General features: G+C 44.4%; 1 protein-coding gene across 1 annotated transcript in view; it reads right to left on the bottom strand.

The window, feature by feature from the left end:
• SLC38A4 (solute carrier family 38 member 4) overlaps positions 1-18,625 on the bottom strand; it is a 142,800-nt gene extending 124,175 nt beyond the window's left edge. The window contains exon 1 of the mRNA XM_088465590.1: positions 18,519-18,625. The gene's annotated coding sequence lies outside the window, so the exon portion shown is untranslated. The remainder of the gene's footprint in view (positions 1-18,518) is intronic.
• Positions 18,626-19,163: the final 538 nt, after the last annotated feature.

Genomic DNA, 19,163 nt, shown 5'->3' with positions numbered 1-19,163 from the left:
TGTGTAGTGCAGTGTAGTGTTGTGCTGTGCTGTGCTGCGCTGTGCTGCTGTTGTCCATAAGGGCTGTGTCCACTCCTCCAAAGTCCATAGGGGCTGGCTGTGTTGTGCTGTGCTGCTGTCGTCCATAGGGGCTGTGTCCACTCCTCCAAAGTCCATAGGGGCTGGCTGGACTGTGTTGTGCAGTCAGTTGTCCATAGGGGCTGTGTCCACTCCAAAGTCCTGTGCAGAGTCCCAGTCCTAAAGGGGTGCTGTAGTGTTGTCCAGGGGGTGCTCTGTCCATCAGGGGTGCTCCCCCCAAGTGCAAAAAAAAATTAAATATTTTCTGTGTTTGTGAATTGTGTGCGCAGTAGCCGCACGTGCATCAACAAAGTAGTGCCAAGTGTGCGCCTGTGTCATAAGTAAAGGGCCGGCTGGCTTGACCGTTAAAGGGTGCTGAAACCCCCAAAGTACACTCCAAACAAAATAAAAAAATATTTTCTGTGTTTGTGAATTGTGTGCGCAGTAGCCGCACGTGCATCAACAAAGTAGTGCCAAGCGTGTGCCTGTGTCATAAGTAAGGGGCCGGCTGGCTTGACCGTTAAAGGGTGCTGTAACCCCCAAAGTACACTCCAAACAAAATAAAAAAATATTTTCTGTGTTTGTGAATTGTGTGCGCAGTAGCCGCACGTGCATCAACAAAGTAGTGCCAAGCGTGCGGCTGTGTCATAAGTAAAGGGCCGGCTGGCTTGACCGTTAAAGGGTGCTGTAACCCCCAAAGTACACTTCAAACAAAATAAAAAAATATTTTTTGTGTTTGTGAATTGTGTGTGCAGTAGCCGCACGTGCATCAACAAAGTAGTGCCAAGCGTGCGCCTGTGTCCCATAAATAAAGGGCCAGCTGGATTGACCGCTAAAGGGTGCTGTAACCCCCAAAGGGCACTCCAAACAAAATAAAAAAATATATTTTTTTGTGTTTGTGAATTGTGTGCGCAGTAGCCGCACGTGCATCAACAAAGTAGTGCCAAGCGTGCGCCTGTGTCCCATAAATAAAGGGCCGGCTGGATTGACCACTAAAGGGTGCTGTAACCCCCAAAGGGCACTCCAAACAAAATAAAAAAATATATTTTTTTGTGTTTGTGAATTGTGTGCATTGTGGCTGCACGTGCATCAACGAAGGAGCAGCGCCAAGCGTGCGCCTGTGTCCCATAAGTAAAAGGCCAGCTGGCTTGTCCGTTAAAGGGTGCTGTGACCCCCAAAGGGCACTCCAAACAAAATAAAAAAATATTTTCTGTGTTTGTGAATTGTGTGGGCTGTAGCTGCACGTGCATCAACAAAGGAGCAGCGCCAAGCGTGCGCCTGTGTCCCATAAGTAAAGGGCCGGCTGGCTCATTTCTTAAAGGGTGGTATAACCCACAAAGTGCACTAGTCTCCAAAAAAAAAAAAAATTATTTTCTGTGTTTGTGTGCGCCTTAGCCGCACGTATATATCAATATAACATAAATGGAGGACCAAACTTTCTCCGATAAAAATAAAATAGGGAAAGATCAAGAACCACTTCCTCCTAGTGCTGAAGCTGCTGCCACTAGTCATGACATAGATGATAACATGCCAGCAACGTCGTCTGCCAAGGCCGATGCCCAATGTCATAGTAGAGGCCACATACAATCCCAAATGACAAAGTTCAGGAAAATGACCTTGAAAAAAACATTTAAATCATCTGAAGAGAAATGTAAACTTGCCAATATGCCATTTACGACACGGAGTGGCAAGGAACAGCTAAGGTCTTTCCCTATGTTTATGACTAGTGGTTCAGCTTCACATGACGATGGAAGCCCTCCTCCCGCTAAAAAAATCAAACGAGTTAAGCTGGCAAAAGCACAGCAAAGAACTGTGCGTTCTAAGAAGATATCACAAATCCCCAAGGAGAGTCCAAGTGTGGTGGCGGTTGCGATGCCTGACCTTCCCAGCACTGGATGGGAAGAGGTGGCTCTTTCCACCATTTGCACGCCCCCTGCAAGTGCTGAAAGGAGCACCCACAGTCCACTTGCTGATATGCAAATTGAAGATGTCACTGTTGAAGTACAACAGGATGAGAATACTGGTGTAGCTGGCACTGAGGAGGAAGTTGGAGAGGAGGATTCTGATGGTGATGTGGTTTGTTTAAATCAGGCTCCGGGGGAGACAGTTGTTGTCCGTGGGATGAAAAAGCCCATCATGGTCATGCCTGGGCAGAAGACCAAACATTCCACCTCTTTGGTCTGGCAATATTTCTATCCAAATCCGGACAACAACTGTCTTGCCATATGTACCATATGTAAAGGTGAAATAGGTAGGGGTAGGGACGTTAACCACCTAGGAACATCCTACCTTATACGGCACCTGCAGCGCGTTCATAAAAAGTTACTGTCAAGTTCAGAAACTTTGGCTAAGACCGTAAGCAGTCCAGGGACACCTAAATCCCTTTTTCCTGTTTTATCCAAGGAATCGGTGGATGAGGAGGATGAGGACGACATCTTGCCTCCGTAGAGCCAGTTTGTGCAGGGACACATTAATTGCCAGCTTGTTTTGTGGGGGCCCAAACGAACCAATCATTTCAGCCACAGTCATGTGGCAGACCCTGGCGCTGAAATGATTGGTTTGTTAAAGTGTGCATGTCCTGTTTATACAACAAAAGGATGGGTGGGAGGGCCCAAGGACAATTCCATCTTGCACCTCTTTTTTTTCTTTGCAGTATGTACTGTTTGGGGCCTAGTTTTTCAAACTGCCATCCTGTCTGCCACTGCAGTGTCACTCCTAGATGGGCCACGTGTTTGTGCCGCCCACTCGTGTCGCTTAGCATAGTCATCCAGCTACCTCGGTGCAATCTTTTGGCCATAAAAACACTATTGTGAGGTGTGAGGTGTTCAGAATAGACTGGAAATTAGTGGAAATTAATGTTATTGAGGTTAATAATAGCATAGGAGCAGAAAAACCCACAAATTCGGTGATTTTAGCTGTTTTTATGCTTTTTTAAAAAAAAATACAGATCCAAAACACAAAACCCAGAACCCAAAACACGGAAGGGTGGTTTTGGCAAAACCAATCCAGATCCAAAACATGAAGAAAGATCCAGATCCAAAACCAAAACACAAAACACGAAAAGTGGCCGGTGCACACCCCTAATTCATAGACAAATACAGATGTGTCCGCAAAAACCTATCCTGCGCCAAAACACTAATCCTAAGTACCTAGTACCAGATCCAGATTTGGGGGGGGCATAGGGGGTGGGTACTCCGGGGCCCCCCTCTCAGGACCCTGCTGTTTGGGGACGATTCTGCTCGTCTCCAGCCTCCACACTAGCAACAACTCTACCATGTAATAAAATACACAACATTCAATTCAAACACTAAGGGCTCTGGATCGGATTCAGAGCCGGACGCTATTTGCGCTCGCTCGTTCAGAAAAAGGGGGTGGCTATTCAAATGAACCGTTCGCTCTTTGCGGTCTGTTCACGCCTCTATGTCTGAACGAGCGAACAAAACATGCGGTCGTAATTTTGAAAAAGACGCCCCTTGGCCGCTCGCATCATACGTCATGTCCGCTATTTATTAGATTAATCGAGTACATCAAACAGCGTGTGAACTGCTCGCTATTCTTGTGGCTGGTTTTTCCTACCGCTATATTGCGAGCAGTTCTGACTTTAAAACAACCAAGTGACGTGGTCAATGACGCTGCTGTATTAATTATGCACACCCATAAAACGCCCGTTTTGATCTTTAAGCACGCCTGCGTTCTGAATTCCACTCCCCGTTTTCAAGCACTTTCCCCTGTTACCACCCACATACGCCTCCTCCTGTCACTCAAAATAGCAGGCATTCGCTATTTAGCGAACAACTGATTTTCGGCCGCACTGACTGGTTCGCGCATGCGTATTAGAAACCGTACGCATGCGAAGATGTGCGAACATCGCTCGGAACGAGCGAACAGCCGCTTACGAGCGGCTTTGAATGAGACCCTCTATTTATTAACATTATTTTTACTAAAATAAAGTGAAAATGGGTGTTTTCACACCCTTTTCACATTATTTTAGTATCACCTAAAGTTACTACAGGGCAATTGGAGTAGAATTCGTAAATTTCTACTCCAACCCCTAAGTAGCACTTATTTTTAGTAAGCAGATCGCATTTCCCATAATTGTAATGGGAAATGTGATCTGGCCAAAGTTACTAAAAATAAATTGTGTAAAAATACCGGGGGAAGCCCTGTGATAATAACGCCACCTGGAGGTGGCGTTATCCAGGGTCTCCCACAGTTACCAGACTCCTGCTCTCTAACGGGCAGAGCAGAGCCCGGAGCCGGCCCCAGTGACACGCTGATACACTGTAAAAAAAAGAAAAATAATAATTAGTAAAAAAAAAAAACCTTACATGAGTCCAGGGACCGGAAATCAGGGCTGGTGCCCAGTCATCACCTGACCGGGTCCCAGTGCAGGATGGGATGTCAGCTGACCGGAGCCATGGAGGACATCACCAGAGCCCCAATCACTGCAGGTAAGTATAATTAAAGGAGGGGGTGTCGGGGGGGGGGGGGTCGGGGGGGATCCGCGATCGTGGGGGAGGGGCTTAGCATTGGGGGGTGGGGCTTAGCGATGGTCTGTCGGGGCATGCGTCGCACCTGTTGCGAAAATACTGTGATAAGTGTGCGGAGGGGATTCGCAGGGACAGAGATTTTTATCGCAAGCTCTGTCCCTGCAAGGGATTTTTAGTAAATCCCTGGGATATTGCCTGAATTTGCAATGCGAATTCAGGGCCTGATTCAGACCCGTTCGCTATCTGCGTACGCTCACTGGATGCGTATGCAAATTTGTCAAAGTGACAGCACGGGAAGGGAACGCTCGCCAAAGCATAAGCACGCCCTCCATGTCTTAGCGATCGGCCACTTTGTGTATGCATACACCCAATCGCACAGGCACAACCGCCCACCAGCAACACGTCATCTCACACCCTACCGCAAGCATTGCGAGGAAATCAGTCTAAAAAAAGGCAAGTGACGTGTACTATGACGCTGCCTGTTAATTATGCATGCCTCTAAAACAGCGTTGAAACACTCAGGCATGCCTGAGTTTGCATCTCCAACCCCCCGTTATTAGTGTCCTGCCCCTGTAACCACCCACAAATGGCTTCTCCTGTCACTCATTACCCCGGGCTTCCTTTGCTGGGCGAGCGAGAGGGATGCAATCGCAGTGTGTAGTTTGTGCACGCGCAGAACGAAGCGTGCGTATGCGCGTATGCAGAACATCGGGCCGCTTGCGAATGCACAGCGCGAGCGAGCGGCTCTGAATCAGGCCCACAGTCGGTAATATCACATTATAATCAGCATTCAAAATGCGGATTGTAGTAAATAGAGCCCTAAACCTCCTACACAATATTCAGATAATGAGCTATCAGTACTAGAGTAAGGTATGAGCAATTTGTCAGTTAAAACTTTTATTTCTATCCCGCTGTATTTGGAACACATAATGCTCAACATGCCATGCTTGAACTCACAACCTCCTGCATCCCAGTCAATTACTTATCAGATAAGCTATTTGAAACTCTATGGCAAGATTAATTCTAACTATATGCATGGTAGTTGTAATTCTTATCTTAGATTGCTGCAGCTAAGCAGATCTATGTAGTGTCTAGCTGCAGACTAGAGGGAGGTACTTAGTCAGACTCTGTTGTCGTCGTCCCCTAGTGGTGTAAGCTTATGGTGCATACACACGATCAGATTTTTCCTTCAGATATGAACGATAACGATTTAAAAATCGTTCAGTCGTTCATATCTGAAGGAAAATCGTTCATATCTGACATGCCTGAACGATGGACGATCAACGATGCGCGTTCCCGATGGTCAGATAACGATTTCTGATATCTGATGTGTTTGCAGTCAGACTTGGACGATTCCATTCATTTTAATGCAGTCAAAAATCGTTCAATCGTTCAAATCGTTCAAATCGTTCAAAACTTTGGTAAAATCGTTCAAATCGTTCAAATCGTTTAATCGTTCAATCGTTCATCTGACAAATCTGACAAGTCTGACAAATCTGACCGTGTGTACGCTCCATAAGAATTACAACTAGCTTTCTTATAGTTAGAATGACAAAGTTGCTATACAGGAGCAAATAGTTCATGTTCTAAGTATCTGACTGCAGTACAAGATGATGTCAGTTTGAGCCCCCTGCTTAGCTTTGTATGTTTTAAAAACAGGGAAATTTAAATGAAAGTTACTTTTGGTAAGATGCAAATATCCCTTGTCTGTTGAGGCTAAATTGACTACAGGAAGTAGTTGCTGAGAAACAACTCACATGTCAAAAGAAAGGAAGTGTGATGATTAATGATGATTAATCTCAGACTGTGTTACGGAAGGGCAGGCCTATCTGGCATTTGCCAAATGGCCAGTCCGGCCCTGCTACAAAGCCTACTAACAATTAATATGGTATGCTGTACTATTATTAAATTGTGCTTTAAGAAATATATCATTATTCAAGCAAACAGTTTTTTTAATCAACTGAGTTGGTGGAAAAGTAAATATAACTTCCAAGGAGGAAGTTACAAACTATATTGAAGTTGTTGAGAAGTTGGACAAGGTACCGCAACCAGTGTACTGTAGTCCATACTTGCCTACACTCGCAGGAGGCTCCCAAATGTCCAAGTGGGAAAGCAGACAGGATGGGGAGATTTATTGGAGAATTTGCGGTTCCGTGAGGAGGGGGTGGGGCTAAACGGCGCTATTTGAGTCATTTAGTCCCACCCCTTCCTTGAGGGCTATTCGGGAAAGGGGACGGGGTTTAATTACGCTACCAGTCCGACCCCGCTCCCCGACCAGACCTGCAGCAGCAGCTCTCCCGGCTGCTTCCGGAAAGCAGTTATACAAAGTCGGTAAGTGTGCTGTAGTCCTGCTTGCTGTCTGAAAATGGATGGGAAGTGATTTCAACATCATCAACATTTGTAAAATTTACAATTGGTAAAACTAACAAAAAAACAGAACAGAACATGGACATCATACAAGGTTGACAGAGAAAGCACAGATAGACGGTAGAGAGGGCCCTCTTACAATCTAGAGGGAGAGGTGAATGCTGAGACAATAGAAGCAAAATGATGGGATGGTAATTGTTAGTGCTTAGTGGTAGTAGAATCAAGTGGGAAAAGTCCTTCACGGTGTATTTTTAATTCATAATGTATTACATCATATTATGCAATTTACTGTAACTGCCCTAAGGGTTGTGGAAATGAGAGTTCCTTTAGGACCCTTTGATGTGGGTGTATGAAACTAGAAAGCTAGAATACATACATCACAAACATTGCGAGACAAATTTTAATTACATGCACTTACAGATTTATTATGAACGCCTGGAAAGTCTACCACAAATGAGGCTAGACTTGTTTACGCAGAAGAACCATACAGCTAAATCATGACATCAACATAAACCTTCAATAAAAGAGATGGAAACATTGATAAAAATTTGACATGAAAGAAAATAACTTTCAAAAACATAACCCTAATATTAAATTGGCTAGGGAGAAGTGGAACAGAAGCATGCATTTAAACTAGCAGCACAAATGATGATTAGCAGTGCATAGAGATATGTACAGGTTATCTTTGAGGTTGACTTTGTTTTAACATTCCTCTTGTTATTATAATAATTGCAGTGCTTTATGCGGTATGCAGTGAGTTTGACGACATGCAGAATGTTGATACTAGAGTGTCGATATGGTCAGAATGTCGATGTTGAGAATGTCAACATACCATTTTAGGAAGGTTAGGCATCAATTAGGGTTAGGGATTTGGTCAGACTGCAGTTAGAGCTAGGGTTAGGTCAGTGTTAGGCTGTGTTTAGGATTAGGCTTAGAGTAAAAATGAACAGGAAATCACACCAATAGGTAAATTGGTCAGAGACCTTGAGGGCAGTAATAGACTCCGCCAGACCCGGTGTGTTATAAGAGTTCCATGCACACAATACAGGAGCCAACTTATGGAAAACTCCATATAGAACACTATTGGCAGGACTGTAGGGGGTGTGGTCACTACATGAATAGAGGTAAGGCAGGCAATGCCAGGTTGTCACTACCCCTCTAAGGCCCCAACTCTCCCTGTCACCAGAACCGTGGGCTTGGATCCACCTCTACATACATACAGTAGTTACCTCCTGCCCCTATTTGTACTCACCATCACATGTTTTAAAGATTTGTCCCTGAAAAACTGGAAATGTCATTGACTTTAGATATCAACTACCTGCACATTATAGTTCCTTTAAAGTTATATAATGAAGGGAATTTTCCCGGGGGGCGCCGGGGGGGGTTTGCAAAGGAAGGGGGAGCGCTGGCTGGCGTCAGCGCATGCGCTGAAGCGCTGTCACTGTATTTTTTGCGAAATTTACAGTGAAGAGTGTGCGTTAAGGATTCGCAGGGACAGAGCTTTCTCACAAGCTCTGTGCCTGCCTGAGAATGTTGATACATTCTCATGATAATCCCTAAACTCGCAATGCGAATTTGAAATGATTACACTACAATCCACATTTGAAATACGGATTGTAGTAAATAGGGGCCTGAAACATTAATAAATTCTAGCAAGACGGAACGGCTGGTTCCACAATCTCCTCCCTCTATCTATTTTGCAAAGAGCATTCCAGACCCTTATAAGGAAACCAGCTGCAGGGTGGGAGGGAAGATGCGGGAGTCCCGCTGTGGAGCACAGCCCTGCCCTTAGGTACAGACAGTATTATCAGTGATTGGAAGTAATGTGATAACTACTATAATCCTGGACTTACTAAAGGGGGGTATCCACTACCAGATCTGAAAACGACTGCACGATTACGACCTTGTAATCGTGCAGTCGTTTGTCAGTTCTGTGATGACCTAGCACTGAACTAGCAGACGTTCAGTGCAGGGTCATCAATCATCTGGAAACATGCTGAACCTGACGATATCGTCAGGTTGACCAGCATGTTGGAGAGATCATAGATGTCTAAAAGACCAGCGGGCACGCGCATCGCTGGTCGTTTTAGACACTTTTGCAAATGATTTCCAGACGATTTGTAAACAATTTGCAAACGATTGAACGATCAAACGATCATGATCGTTCAATCGTTCCACTTAATCGTGTAGTGGATACCCCCCTTAAGCCCTGCTGCCTAATATTGTAAGATCTGTATTGTAGTAACACACTTACCAGAACTATTAATTTTAAATTTTCTAAGAGCATGATAAAATAGTATGAATGACGTAACAAAATGTGCACCAAAGTACTTTAAAGCCTAAAGGTGAATAACTAAAGTGTCTATGCCAGCAAATTGTCAGTTGTGTCTGTAGAATCCTTTTAGGAGACAGGAAAATATGTCCAGTGCAAGACTGCAGTTTGTCCCACTTGTTAAGAGGATATTTATTGAACCATTTTTCTTTAACATTCATTGAAATTCCACATATAAAAAAACATGCCCACTTTTAAGTTTTAGGGGTCCATTCATCATTCCTTAAAGTACAGTAGGTGGAAACATTTATCATTTACTTTTGAAGGAATGAGGTATAACATTTATTCATTATATAAGTGATGCAGAAGATAGTGATATCTCCTGCTTAGCTTTTATTCCCAATGTTGTCTGCCGTCTCCATATGATAGTATGGGGAACTTTATTCATCATCTTCGGAATCTGTTTAGGGGGCCTTATGGCATTTACTGATGGGAAAGAGGACGGGTTGCAAACAGTCGGACTGGGCCATGAAGGGCCCACCGGGGGAATGCAGTGATAGTGGTCCATACTTAAGGGTGTGGCCAGTCTTCAGAGGGGGTGTGGCCAGCCTCCACAGATGTTTGGCTAACCATTAGAGAGTGCATGGACCCCTTTAAAAATATATATACTGTAAATTGTAAATACTGCTATTGCATGCATGATAATGTACCAGATTAATAGCATCAATGCGTTGTAGAAAATACACCATAATCCTTTTCATTATAATGCAACATGTATAATGTATAATTGAAGGGCAAAGTCTGAAACCTAATACCTAGAGGAGGGGATAGGGCCTCAGGCAATGGGGCCCACCGGGGGTTTCATCTGTACTCCTGTGGGCCTGTCCGACCTAGTTTGTGAACATAGGTGTAGCCAGGGGGATGCAGTGGGAGCGACCACTCCCAAAGGCTGAAGAAAAAGTGGGGCAACAGTCAGTTCAGGGCCACCTGGAAGATGTCTTATATGCTTTTTTCATTGATTCAGATCTTAGAATGGAGGAGCTAAGGAGGGTCAGGCGGATAGGTAGGTGGGCAGGTGGACCATGGCTGCCCAATTGGAGTACATTATACCAGGGGGGTTGGAGATAGGGGATATTGTGTATAGTTTAGGGAAGTTAATATGTATAAGGGGGTAGGTTTAAAGTGGATTTTATCAGGAGGGTATTAATGCTCTAATAGAGGTAATTAAGATGAAGGGGTTAATTATTTTATTGGGGTTAATTAAGGTTAAGTTTCATTATTATTAGTCTGAGTGAGGTAATGAGGATGTTCATGAATATTAATTAATTGAATTGATGATGTGGGGAGTAATTAATGATTAGGATGAGTGAATTAATGATTTAAGGGGCTAATTATGTTGGGTTTGTTACGATGACGATAAAAAATATTTTTGAGGAGGGATTAATTTAGTGATGACCGATATTTGCTGCGGTCCTTCCATTTGTGACAGCAGCATCAGCAGCAGCAGCCCCCATAGGTTTCTATAGAGGCTGCTAGGCTATCGGATTCACCAAACTCAAAGCAAAGCATTCTGGGGCTTGACCCCGGCAGCAAATGCCATCTTTAGATGGCGTTAGCCTGTTGTAGTCTATGGGCTACATGTGCTAAATCTACCAGGAGAGGGATTTGTAGTTCGCCTCCTGCTGCTGCCCACTTACACATGAGGTGGCGGACATCGGCACATGCCCAGTAGCTGGCTGAAGTAGAATGTAAAGTGATTATGGATGTGATCACTTTACTTCTACTGATTGCTGGGATGGGCTCCTGGCGACGCAGAAACATTCCAGGATATAAAAATTATTTATTGTCGTGAATTGCAGCAATAAAGAATCCTTAATATCGGGGCCACACCACAAAAAATAATGAATATGACCCTGTGTCACAACTATAAACAATCATGGATCTTGAATTGAAAAAACTTGAATCAAAAATTATATATTAACTATTTGTGTGCTGCAAGTGGATAAAGGTTAGTGCTAGTGCCTTCAAGAATATGTAAAAATAATACGTAAAAAGACAAAAGAAAGACTATTACCACGCTCAGCAAATAACAAATTAATTCTTATTTGTTGAGCGCAATGTTATTCTTCCTTTTGTCGTAGTACATCAGGGTGTATATATTTCCCTTTTTAAAATAGTAAAAGAAATTGGAGCGGTTAAATTGCAATTAGAAAAAAAATAAACATATTAAATCTTCATAGTAACCATGCAAGGAAAGATTACACCTGCATGTTGAAAGCAAAAATATCTGCAGAGATATCACTACCAAACATTAGAAATCTACCAACTTACTCCGAATTGGCAATAGCCCATACAGTGTAAACATTCTGGGGGTCATTCAGACCCGGTCGTTAGCGCCGATGCGCTCGGACCGGGTCGATGGCCCCCCATAGAGCATGCGCACGACGGCGCCGGCACCGTCGTGCGCATGCGTGAGACCCGCTACGACCGACAGCGCCGGTCGTAGCGGGTCTCGATCCAAAGGGGGCGAGCTGTCGATGTTGATTGACAGCTCGCCCCATTTGGAAGGCGGGCCGGGGGGGTGGCAGCCCAAACGGGGGTGTTCCCATGGGAACGCCTACCGTTTGGGGGCGGCCCCACTGACATCACTAGTGATGTCAGTGGAGAGCTTCCGGCTCAGACAGAGCCAAAAGCTCTCCGGGGCTTACGACAAGGGAGACCCTACCCGAGGGTCTCGTCGTAAGCCCCGATGGTCGCGATGGTCTTGACCATCGCGACCATCACCTTAGGCGGTCGTAAGGCTGTGGGTGGTAACGCAAAGGAGGACGTCTTGAAAATTCAAGAGGTCCTCCCCTCATTCAGACCGACCTTACGCTCTGTGCGACCGGCTCTGAATGAGGTCCACTGTCCATTAATGGACACAAGAAACATTTTTTTAATATGATACTGACACGATTATTACTACTGTATTTCACTAATTATTGTACAATTTCATTATCACACTCAGATGCCATTTTTATGCACAGACAATTACTAACTTTTACTCAGTCCCAAAGTTGCTATCTTCCCATTGCAAATACTGTATGTTTAAAAAAGTACATTTACTGCCATTCTGAATACAGGAGCTGATTCAGACCTGCTCACTAGGATTCGATCGCTAGTAGCTGGCCGATATTTGCAATCTGCGCATGCGTATGTATCACAATCCGTGTGCGCGAACCACTGCGAAAGATCAGGACGCGCACGCTTGCCCAGCACAGACATCCCAGTTGAATGAGTGACAGGAGAGGCCGTTTGTGGGTGGTAACAAGGGAGGGCCACTAGAAACGGGGGAGTGGAGGTTCAAATGCAGGCGTGCCTGAGTGTTTCAACGCCGTTTCAGAGGCGTGCATAATTAACAGGCAGTGTCATAGTACACGTCATCTGGTTGTATGTCACACTGAAGTGATCACAGTGTTTGCGGCAAGGCATAGTCAATCTCAAGCGCTGCGATCGCATCCGATGGTGCTCGATGTACCAATGTTTTCATGCACTTCCAGGAGATGACATGTGCAAGTGGGCGTCTTATGAATGGCTGGTGGGCGTCTGCATACACAAAGTGATAGCACGCCAAGACATAGTGGGTGTGGTAATGCCTTGCCGTATGATCGCCTGCCTTGCTGGGTGTGCGTTAGATTTGCATACGCTGGGAGAGAGCAAATGCATCTACCGAGCGGGTCTGAATGAGCTCCATAGTACAGTACGTAATAGTGAAAAGATAGGTACAGAATACTGTGTGTAATTTTATGTACTAATTAGTTACTATAATTACCAAATCTCCCAATTGTACAAAATTAAAAAAAAATACTAGTGGTATTTAAATTGTATTCCAGTAAATGTTTAAGACCCTTTTTAACTGCATATTATTGTACAGGTACTGTATTTGTAGAGATTGTAGACTCCAAGGACAATTTGGAAACTTTGTGGAATATTTTTACATGTCGACCTCTATCATATTACTATAATGTCAGAATACGGCATGTTAAAGTGACTTTCCTACAGCTATTAAAAAGAGTATGTTCACTTTCCAGGATGTACTGTAATCCATTGGGCCAAGGCAGGTGGGACATCAGGTGGCCTTGCACAATGTGTGTGCCCATCCGACATGCCTCAACGGCACTACCAGTTTCTACCACCACGTAACCGCTATTCCAAAGTCATTCCTCCCTTACACTTCTGTTGACCTCTCTGTCTCGTAACAGACTAGAACCTCTATTCATCCTAGCAGTCACAATGCACCAGTGACATGCAGTAAGGTCAATGGCTGGGGAGGCACACATGGAGATGGGTCTGAGTGCTGGGAGCTTTTCTCACCCCCTACTCACTGTAACTCTCCCCTCACTACACTAAGTTTCTACCTGCATCACTGTGTCTTCTGCTGACTGAGCCCTGATCTCTAAACACTGCAGTGCACTTCCTGGACACATGACACATCCAAGGTGTCCATCAGTGTTCAAGGCACGCCTGCCATACTCAAAGGCATGCCTCTATTAGCTCTTTCTGTGCAGCTTACTGGCCGTGGTGTGGCCCCGTCCCCAGCTCTGCAAGCAGTGTCTGACTATACAGAAGGGAGGCTGAGCTGTTGCTGCCTCATTTCTCGTCTCCCTGCAGTCCCAGGGAGCTCCACAAAGCTGGTGAGTGTTAACTATAAAATGATTACAATAAACAAAGAAGATGTTTATACTGTAAGTTATAAATATCTTCTTTGTTATTCTAATCATGTATATATCAAATCTCAGGCGTATGACAGGAGGACTGCTCGTCCCTGCACTGCACATACCGTAGAGCATGACACCACACTGTAATGAAGGGAATTGAGGAAAACACATTGAAAAAGTTGACAATATTTCAATGACAATATTGATAATAAACAGAAGAAGCTGAAGTTGGATGTAAAAGCTAAAGTAGAGGTTCACTACTGGCTCTGAGAGCAGAGTGGGAGGGCAGCCCAGGGGTGCAGATGACACAACGCCCTGCGCACTTGAAGCTCAGTGTAAGGGATAGACAAACAGGTAAATATAAATATGTGCTTTCTGAGTATCTATGTCAAGCATTTTGTTCGTAAACAGGTAAATGTGTATAAAATTTATAGGACAAGGGAAAGACTGTTATCTGTGCTGAAATAAAATCACAGGCTACAGTACATGACAAAGTACATAGACAGGTACATAAACATGATATTGGGAATGGAAATTCACATAAGTGGATTAAAACTGTCTGCATTTCATTATTATGAATGGTCTGTACAAATTTTTATTTGTGCCTATTTTATTTGATAACCATATATATTATTCAGGGGCAGAGGGTAAAAGCCAGATCCAAACTTAATAAGCTCTGAAGCAAAATCCAAATATATACACTCAGAAGGATCTTGCCAGATCTACATTAAATTCGCACAAAATCACCTGGATCCATACTAAATTCACACACTACGATCTTGCCAGATACACACCAAGGACCTCATTCAGAGTCGGTCGAAGCGGCCGCACGGTCGTACGGGAAAAGGGGCCAGATATTCAAATGATTCCCTCGCAAGTTGCGTCCCTAAGTTCGGATCAGTAGTTGGCCAACCAAGGGGAGGAAGCGGTCGGAAGACAAAAAAAATACGCCCCCTTCTCGTATGCATTGCACGTCATCTCCGGCCATATAAGGATTAATCGAGACCATCGGGAACCATCGGAACTGGTCGTAGAGCTTAAGGTTGACCATACCCTCTCTTAAGCTCTACGATCATGTCAGTGTAAAAACCTCCCATGTCACATGTGCCATGACGCTACTTTGTTAATTATGCACTCCCATAATCCGTATGCACTCCCATAAAACGCTGTTCGCATAATGAGGCACGCCTGCGTTCGGATCTCCACTCCCCCATTTTCAAGCACCTTCCCCTGTTACCACCCACAAACGCCTCCATCTGTCACTCAAACTACCGACCTGGCTGTGTTCAAGGAGAGAGAAATTTCTGATCGTAGCGGCTAGTTTGCTCACGCGCATTGCGAACTTTATGCATGCGCAGTATAGCGAACATCGGTGGCGTACGACCGTGCGGCCGCTTTGACCGACTCTGAATGAGGTCCCAAATTCCCACAAATTCACTAATTTCACATTTTTGATCCTAATGGTTTTGAGTGAACTTATTGTATCTGGAAAGATCTGGGTGCAATTTCAGAGAATATAGGACCTCAAACAGAGTCGGTTGGAAGCGGCCGCTCAGTCGTACGCATCCGATGTTTCCAAACCACGCATGCGTACGTTTAGTTGTGCGCATGTGCGTACGAGATCTTGCGATCCAAAATGCTGTCGATCATACGACTTACGAGCAGGAAGTGGCTTCCGAGAGTTGATTGACATGAAAGGCTGTTTGTGGGTGGTGACGGGGGTCGTGGTCTGAAAACGCAGGCGTTCCTCACCGTTTTCAGGGCGTTTTAGGGGCGTACATAAATTACCTGCTACGACTGACATAGAAGGCCGGAAGTAGTAAAACGTCACACTGCGAGCAGGTTTGAGGCCTGGCTGATCATACAGCTTAAGGTTGGGTACGTGGTCTCTCAAGCCCCAGAGTACAATCGATAATATCAAATGTTACTGATGTTCGGAGTGATGTTTCTATTCTGAGCCACACAATGCAAGCAGCTAATAATAATCGTTTGTTGTAGCTAATAACACTGCTAATTGGCATGTAATTGATTCAGCTGCGTTTGCATTAGCGAATAATAAGAATAAATATATTTCATGGGGATGGCTTATTCTATGCCTTCTTTTGGTAATTTTTGGTGTAATTTGCACACAACACAAGCGGCCGCAACAATCAGAAGAAAATGAACATACAGCGACTGACAATGACTGACAATGATTGACTTGATCGCTAGCTGCTATCACTCGTTAGCTAGAGGAGGTGCATTGTTCACGTTTGGGCGTCACTTTGGTTACAACCGACTGGCCGTGCAATCGCTTCCTTTTTCAGTTTTGCGGTCGTTAGGTGTACGACCGAGCGGCCGCTTACGACCGACTCTGAATGAGGTCCATAGTGTGAATCCGGCTTTTTGTTTGGATCATTATGAGTTTGTGTGAATTAAGTTGGTCTTGGTAGGATCCACATTTTACCAGCATGTTTATTGATGTACTGACAGTGGATCCAAACAGATTAAAAACAGTTTTATTTTTTAATTTTCTTCTGTCAATTAATAAGTAGCTATTTGTTTCCCTAGGTCATAATTATGGGTTGGATATGAAATCCCAGCTGTTGGGATGCCGCTGTTCACAATACCGACAGCGGCATCCCGACAGCCACAATCCCGCCACCCATAAGAATGACTGGCAAGTATTTTCCCAACTCCTACCCTAACCATAACCCTCCCCGGTGCCTAACCCTAACCTCCCCTCCCTAGTGCCTAAACCTAACCCCCCCTCCCCACACCCTAAACCTAACACCCCCTACCCTGTGCCTAAACCTAACCTCCCCCCCAGTGCTTAATCCTAACACTCCCTACCCAGTGCCTAACCATAACCTTCCCCCTAATGCCTAACCCTAACCCCACTACCTAACACTAACCTCCCCCTAACACCCCGATACTTACCTTCGGGATGCCGACTGTCGGAATACTGGTGTCGGGATTTCAGTGTCGGTATTTAGACCGTCGGCATCCCGCACACCGGGATGCCGACTATGGCCCTGATTCAGACCCACTGGCGAGCGGCTGTCCGCTCGCAAGTGGGTCGATGTTCTGCACTGAGCATGCGCACGACGGAGGGAGCTCCGTCGTGCGCATGCGCCAGACGCGACGAGCGAAGGAAAGTCCTTCGCTCGTTGTGTCTGATCAAAGGGGGCGTGCTGTCGATGTTGATTGACAGCACGCCCCCTTTGGTGGGCGTGCCGGGGGCGTGCCTCCCTGACGGGGGCGTTCCCATGGGAACGCCTCCCGTCAGAAGCCGGCCCACTGACATCACTAGTGATGTCAGTGGAAGTGATTTTGGCTCTGATAGAGCCAAAATCACTCCAGAGCTTGCGGTTGAAAACCTCAACCGCAGGCTCCGGCTCGCAGTTTCTATGGTCGCGATGGTCACGACCATCGCGGCCATCAAACTGCACGCTCGTATAGGCTGTGGGTGGTGACCCACAGCTATACGAGCGTCCAGGAGGACGCTCCATTTTTATGGAGGGCGGCCCTCATTCAGAGCGTGCGCTCTGCTCAGAGCGTAGGGCTCTGAATGAGGGCCTATATGCCATCCCTATACCTACTATTTTTTCCCATGGTGTAGTCACAAAACCTAAAATTAATTTTGGAGTTTTATTAACTTTGTCCATTTTCTAGCACTGCTACAGTATAGACAAGTCCTTGGTAGCAGTGAGACCATCTATTAGGGGCCTGAAGCTAGAAGACAAGGGGCACTTTCTCTGTCCCCATGTGTACGACCCTCGTATATCATGGGAGGCTTTTTGAAAGTGGAAGGTATTATTTCACACATTTATATAAGTGGGCTTTACTTTTGTTATAATGCTATCAGTGACGTTGTGTAAAGCTTACAGTTTTGCATTTTGATTGTTTAATAATGAATCTCTAAAGGAGAGGACCCAGGATTAAAATTTGTCATGGGGCCAATGCTTTTCTTCAGAGAGGTGTACCCAGGACATGCAATCTAGGCCACATCTATAATTATGTAACACATGACCATAAATATGCCAGTGAAACATGAATTATTATTTGTGTGTAACACCAATGCCAACCCCAACCCCCTATGCTGTAATACCATCACTCATGCTGTTACAGTGCTTACAGGTCTAAGTTCATCACATACATAATAGTGTACATGAGAAGACCAGGAAACATGTCAGGGTTATTTACAGTAATAGCAATCACCACATTTACAGTAAGATAATAATAATAATAATAATAATAATAATAATAATAATAATAATAATAATAATGATAGTAATAATAATAATAATAATAATAATAATAATAGTTCTCCAGCAGACTGTCTAGGGCTACAGAGTTCACAGTGTAATCAGTTTTAATGAAGCATATTACAATAAAGGTAATTATACAGAATATATAATTTCTTCTCCTCTGACAAGTACATGATCATTCTTGCATGGATTTGTATAAAACATAGTAATTTACATTAACTCCAGAAAAGAAATACATATCCTAAATCAATGGTTATATTATTTGTATTATATATTTGTACTTTTACAAAATAAATGAAATTTAGATTTGATTATTTAAAGTGAACACATGCATTATCATTATCTGCAAACACTCTGAACTCAAATAATATAGAGAAGTACCCACCTTGTGCTGTGAAGCCCACAGCTGATCAGCTACTGTATGTAAAGCCTGTGTCTGTATAGAGTGATCTTACTTGCACTCAGTTGCTTTTGCTGAAGAGAGAAGGGTCTGCCTCTCTCAGCATCACATTTCACACAAGGCAAACCTACTCTTAAAGGAACCCATCAGGCATCAACCCATCAACCAATTTCCATGTAATATTTGTCATTTATTAACCATCATCAATAACTTCTTTCATGTAAACTTCATTGTCTTCTATACAGTTTTATAAAATAAACCATGCAAATTACCTGTACATATCCCAATGCTATAGTATAGGCATATCAATGACATAAAAGGCCAATAAACATAAGCTGACTAACATAAAGAAGCTACTACAAAAATAAACTGTAAAATATATATATAACCCTAACCCCCCCATACCGCTCCCTAAACCTAACCCTCCGGGGGTGTGCCTGACCCTAACTTCCCCCTGAGAGTGCCTAACCCTAACCCTCCCCCCTAGGGATGTCTAACCCTAACTTGCCACCCCCAAAGCTAACCCTAAACCTGCAACACTCCCTAAACCTAACCCTCACCCCCATGGCTATCGCTAAGGGCGCCCCGGAGTTACCTCGTTTGGGCTGGCGTCTTCAGCATTCTGATGTC

This window comes from Taudactylus pleione, unplaced genomic scaffold, assembly GCF_031769625.1.
Source record: "Taudactylus pleione unplaced genomic scaffold, aTauple2 ptg002018l, whole genome shotgun sequence".
NCBI classification, from domain to species: Eukaryota; Metazoa; Chordata; class Amphibia; order Anura; family Myobatrachidae; genus Taudactylus; species Taudactylus pleione.
This window is presented reverse-complemented; position numbering and strand designations above follow the sequence as displayed.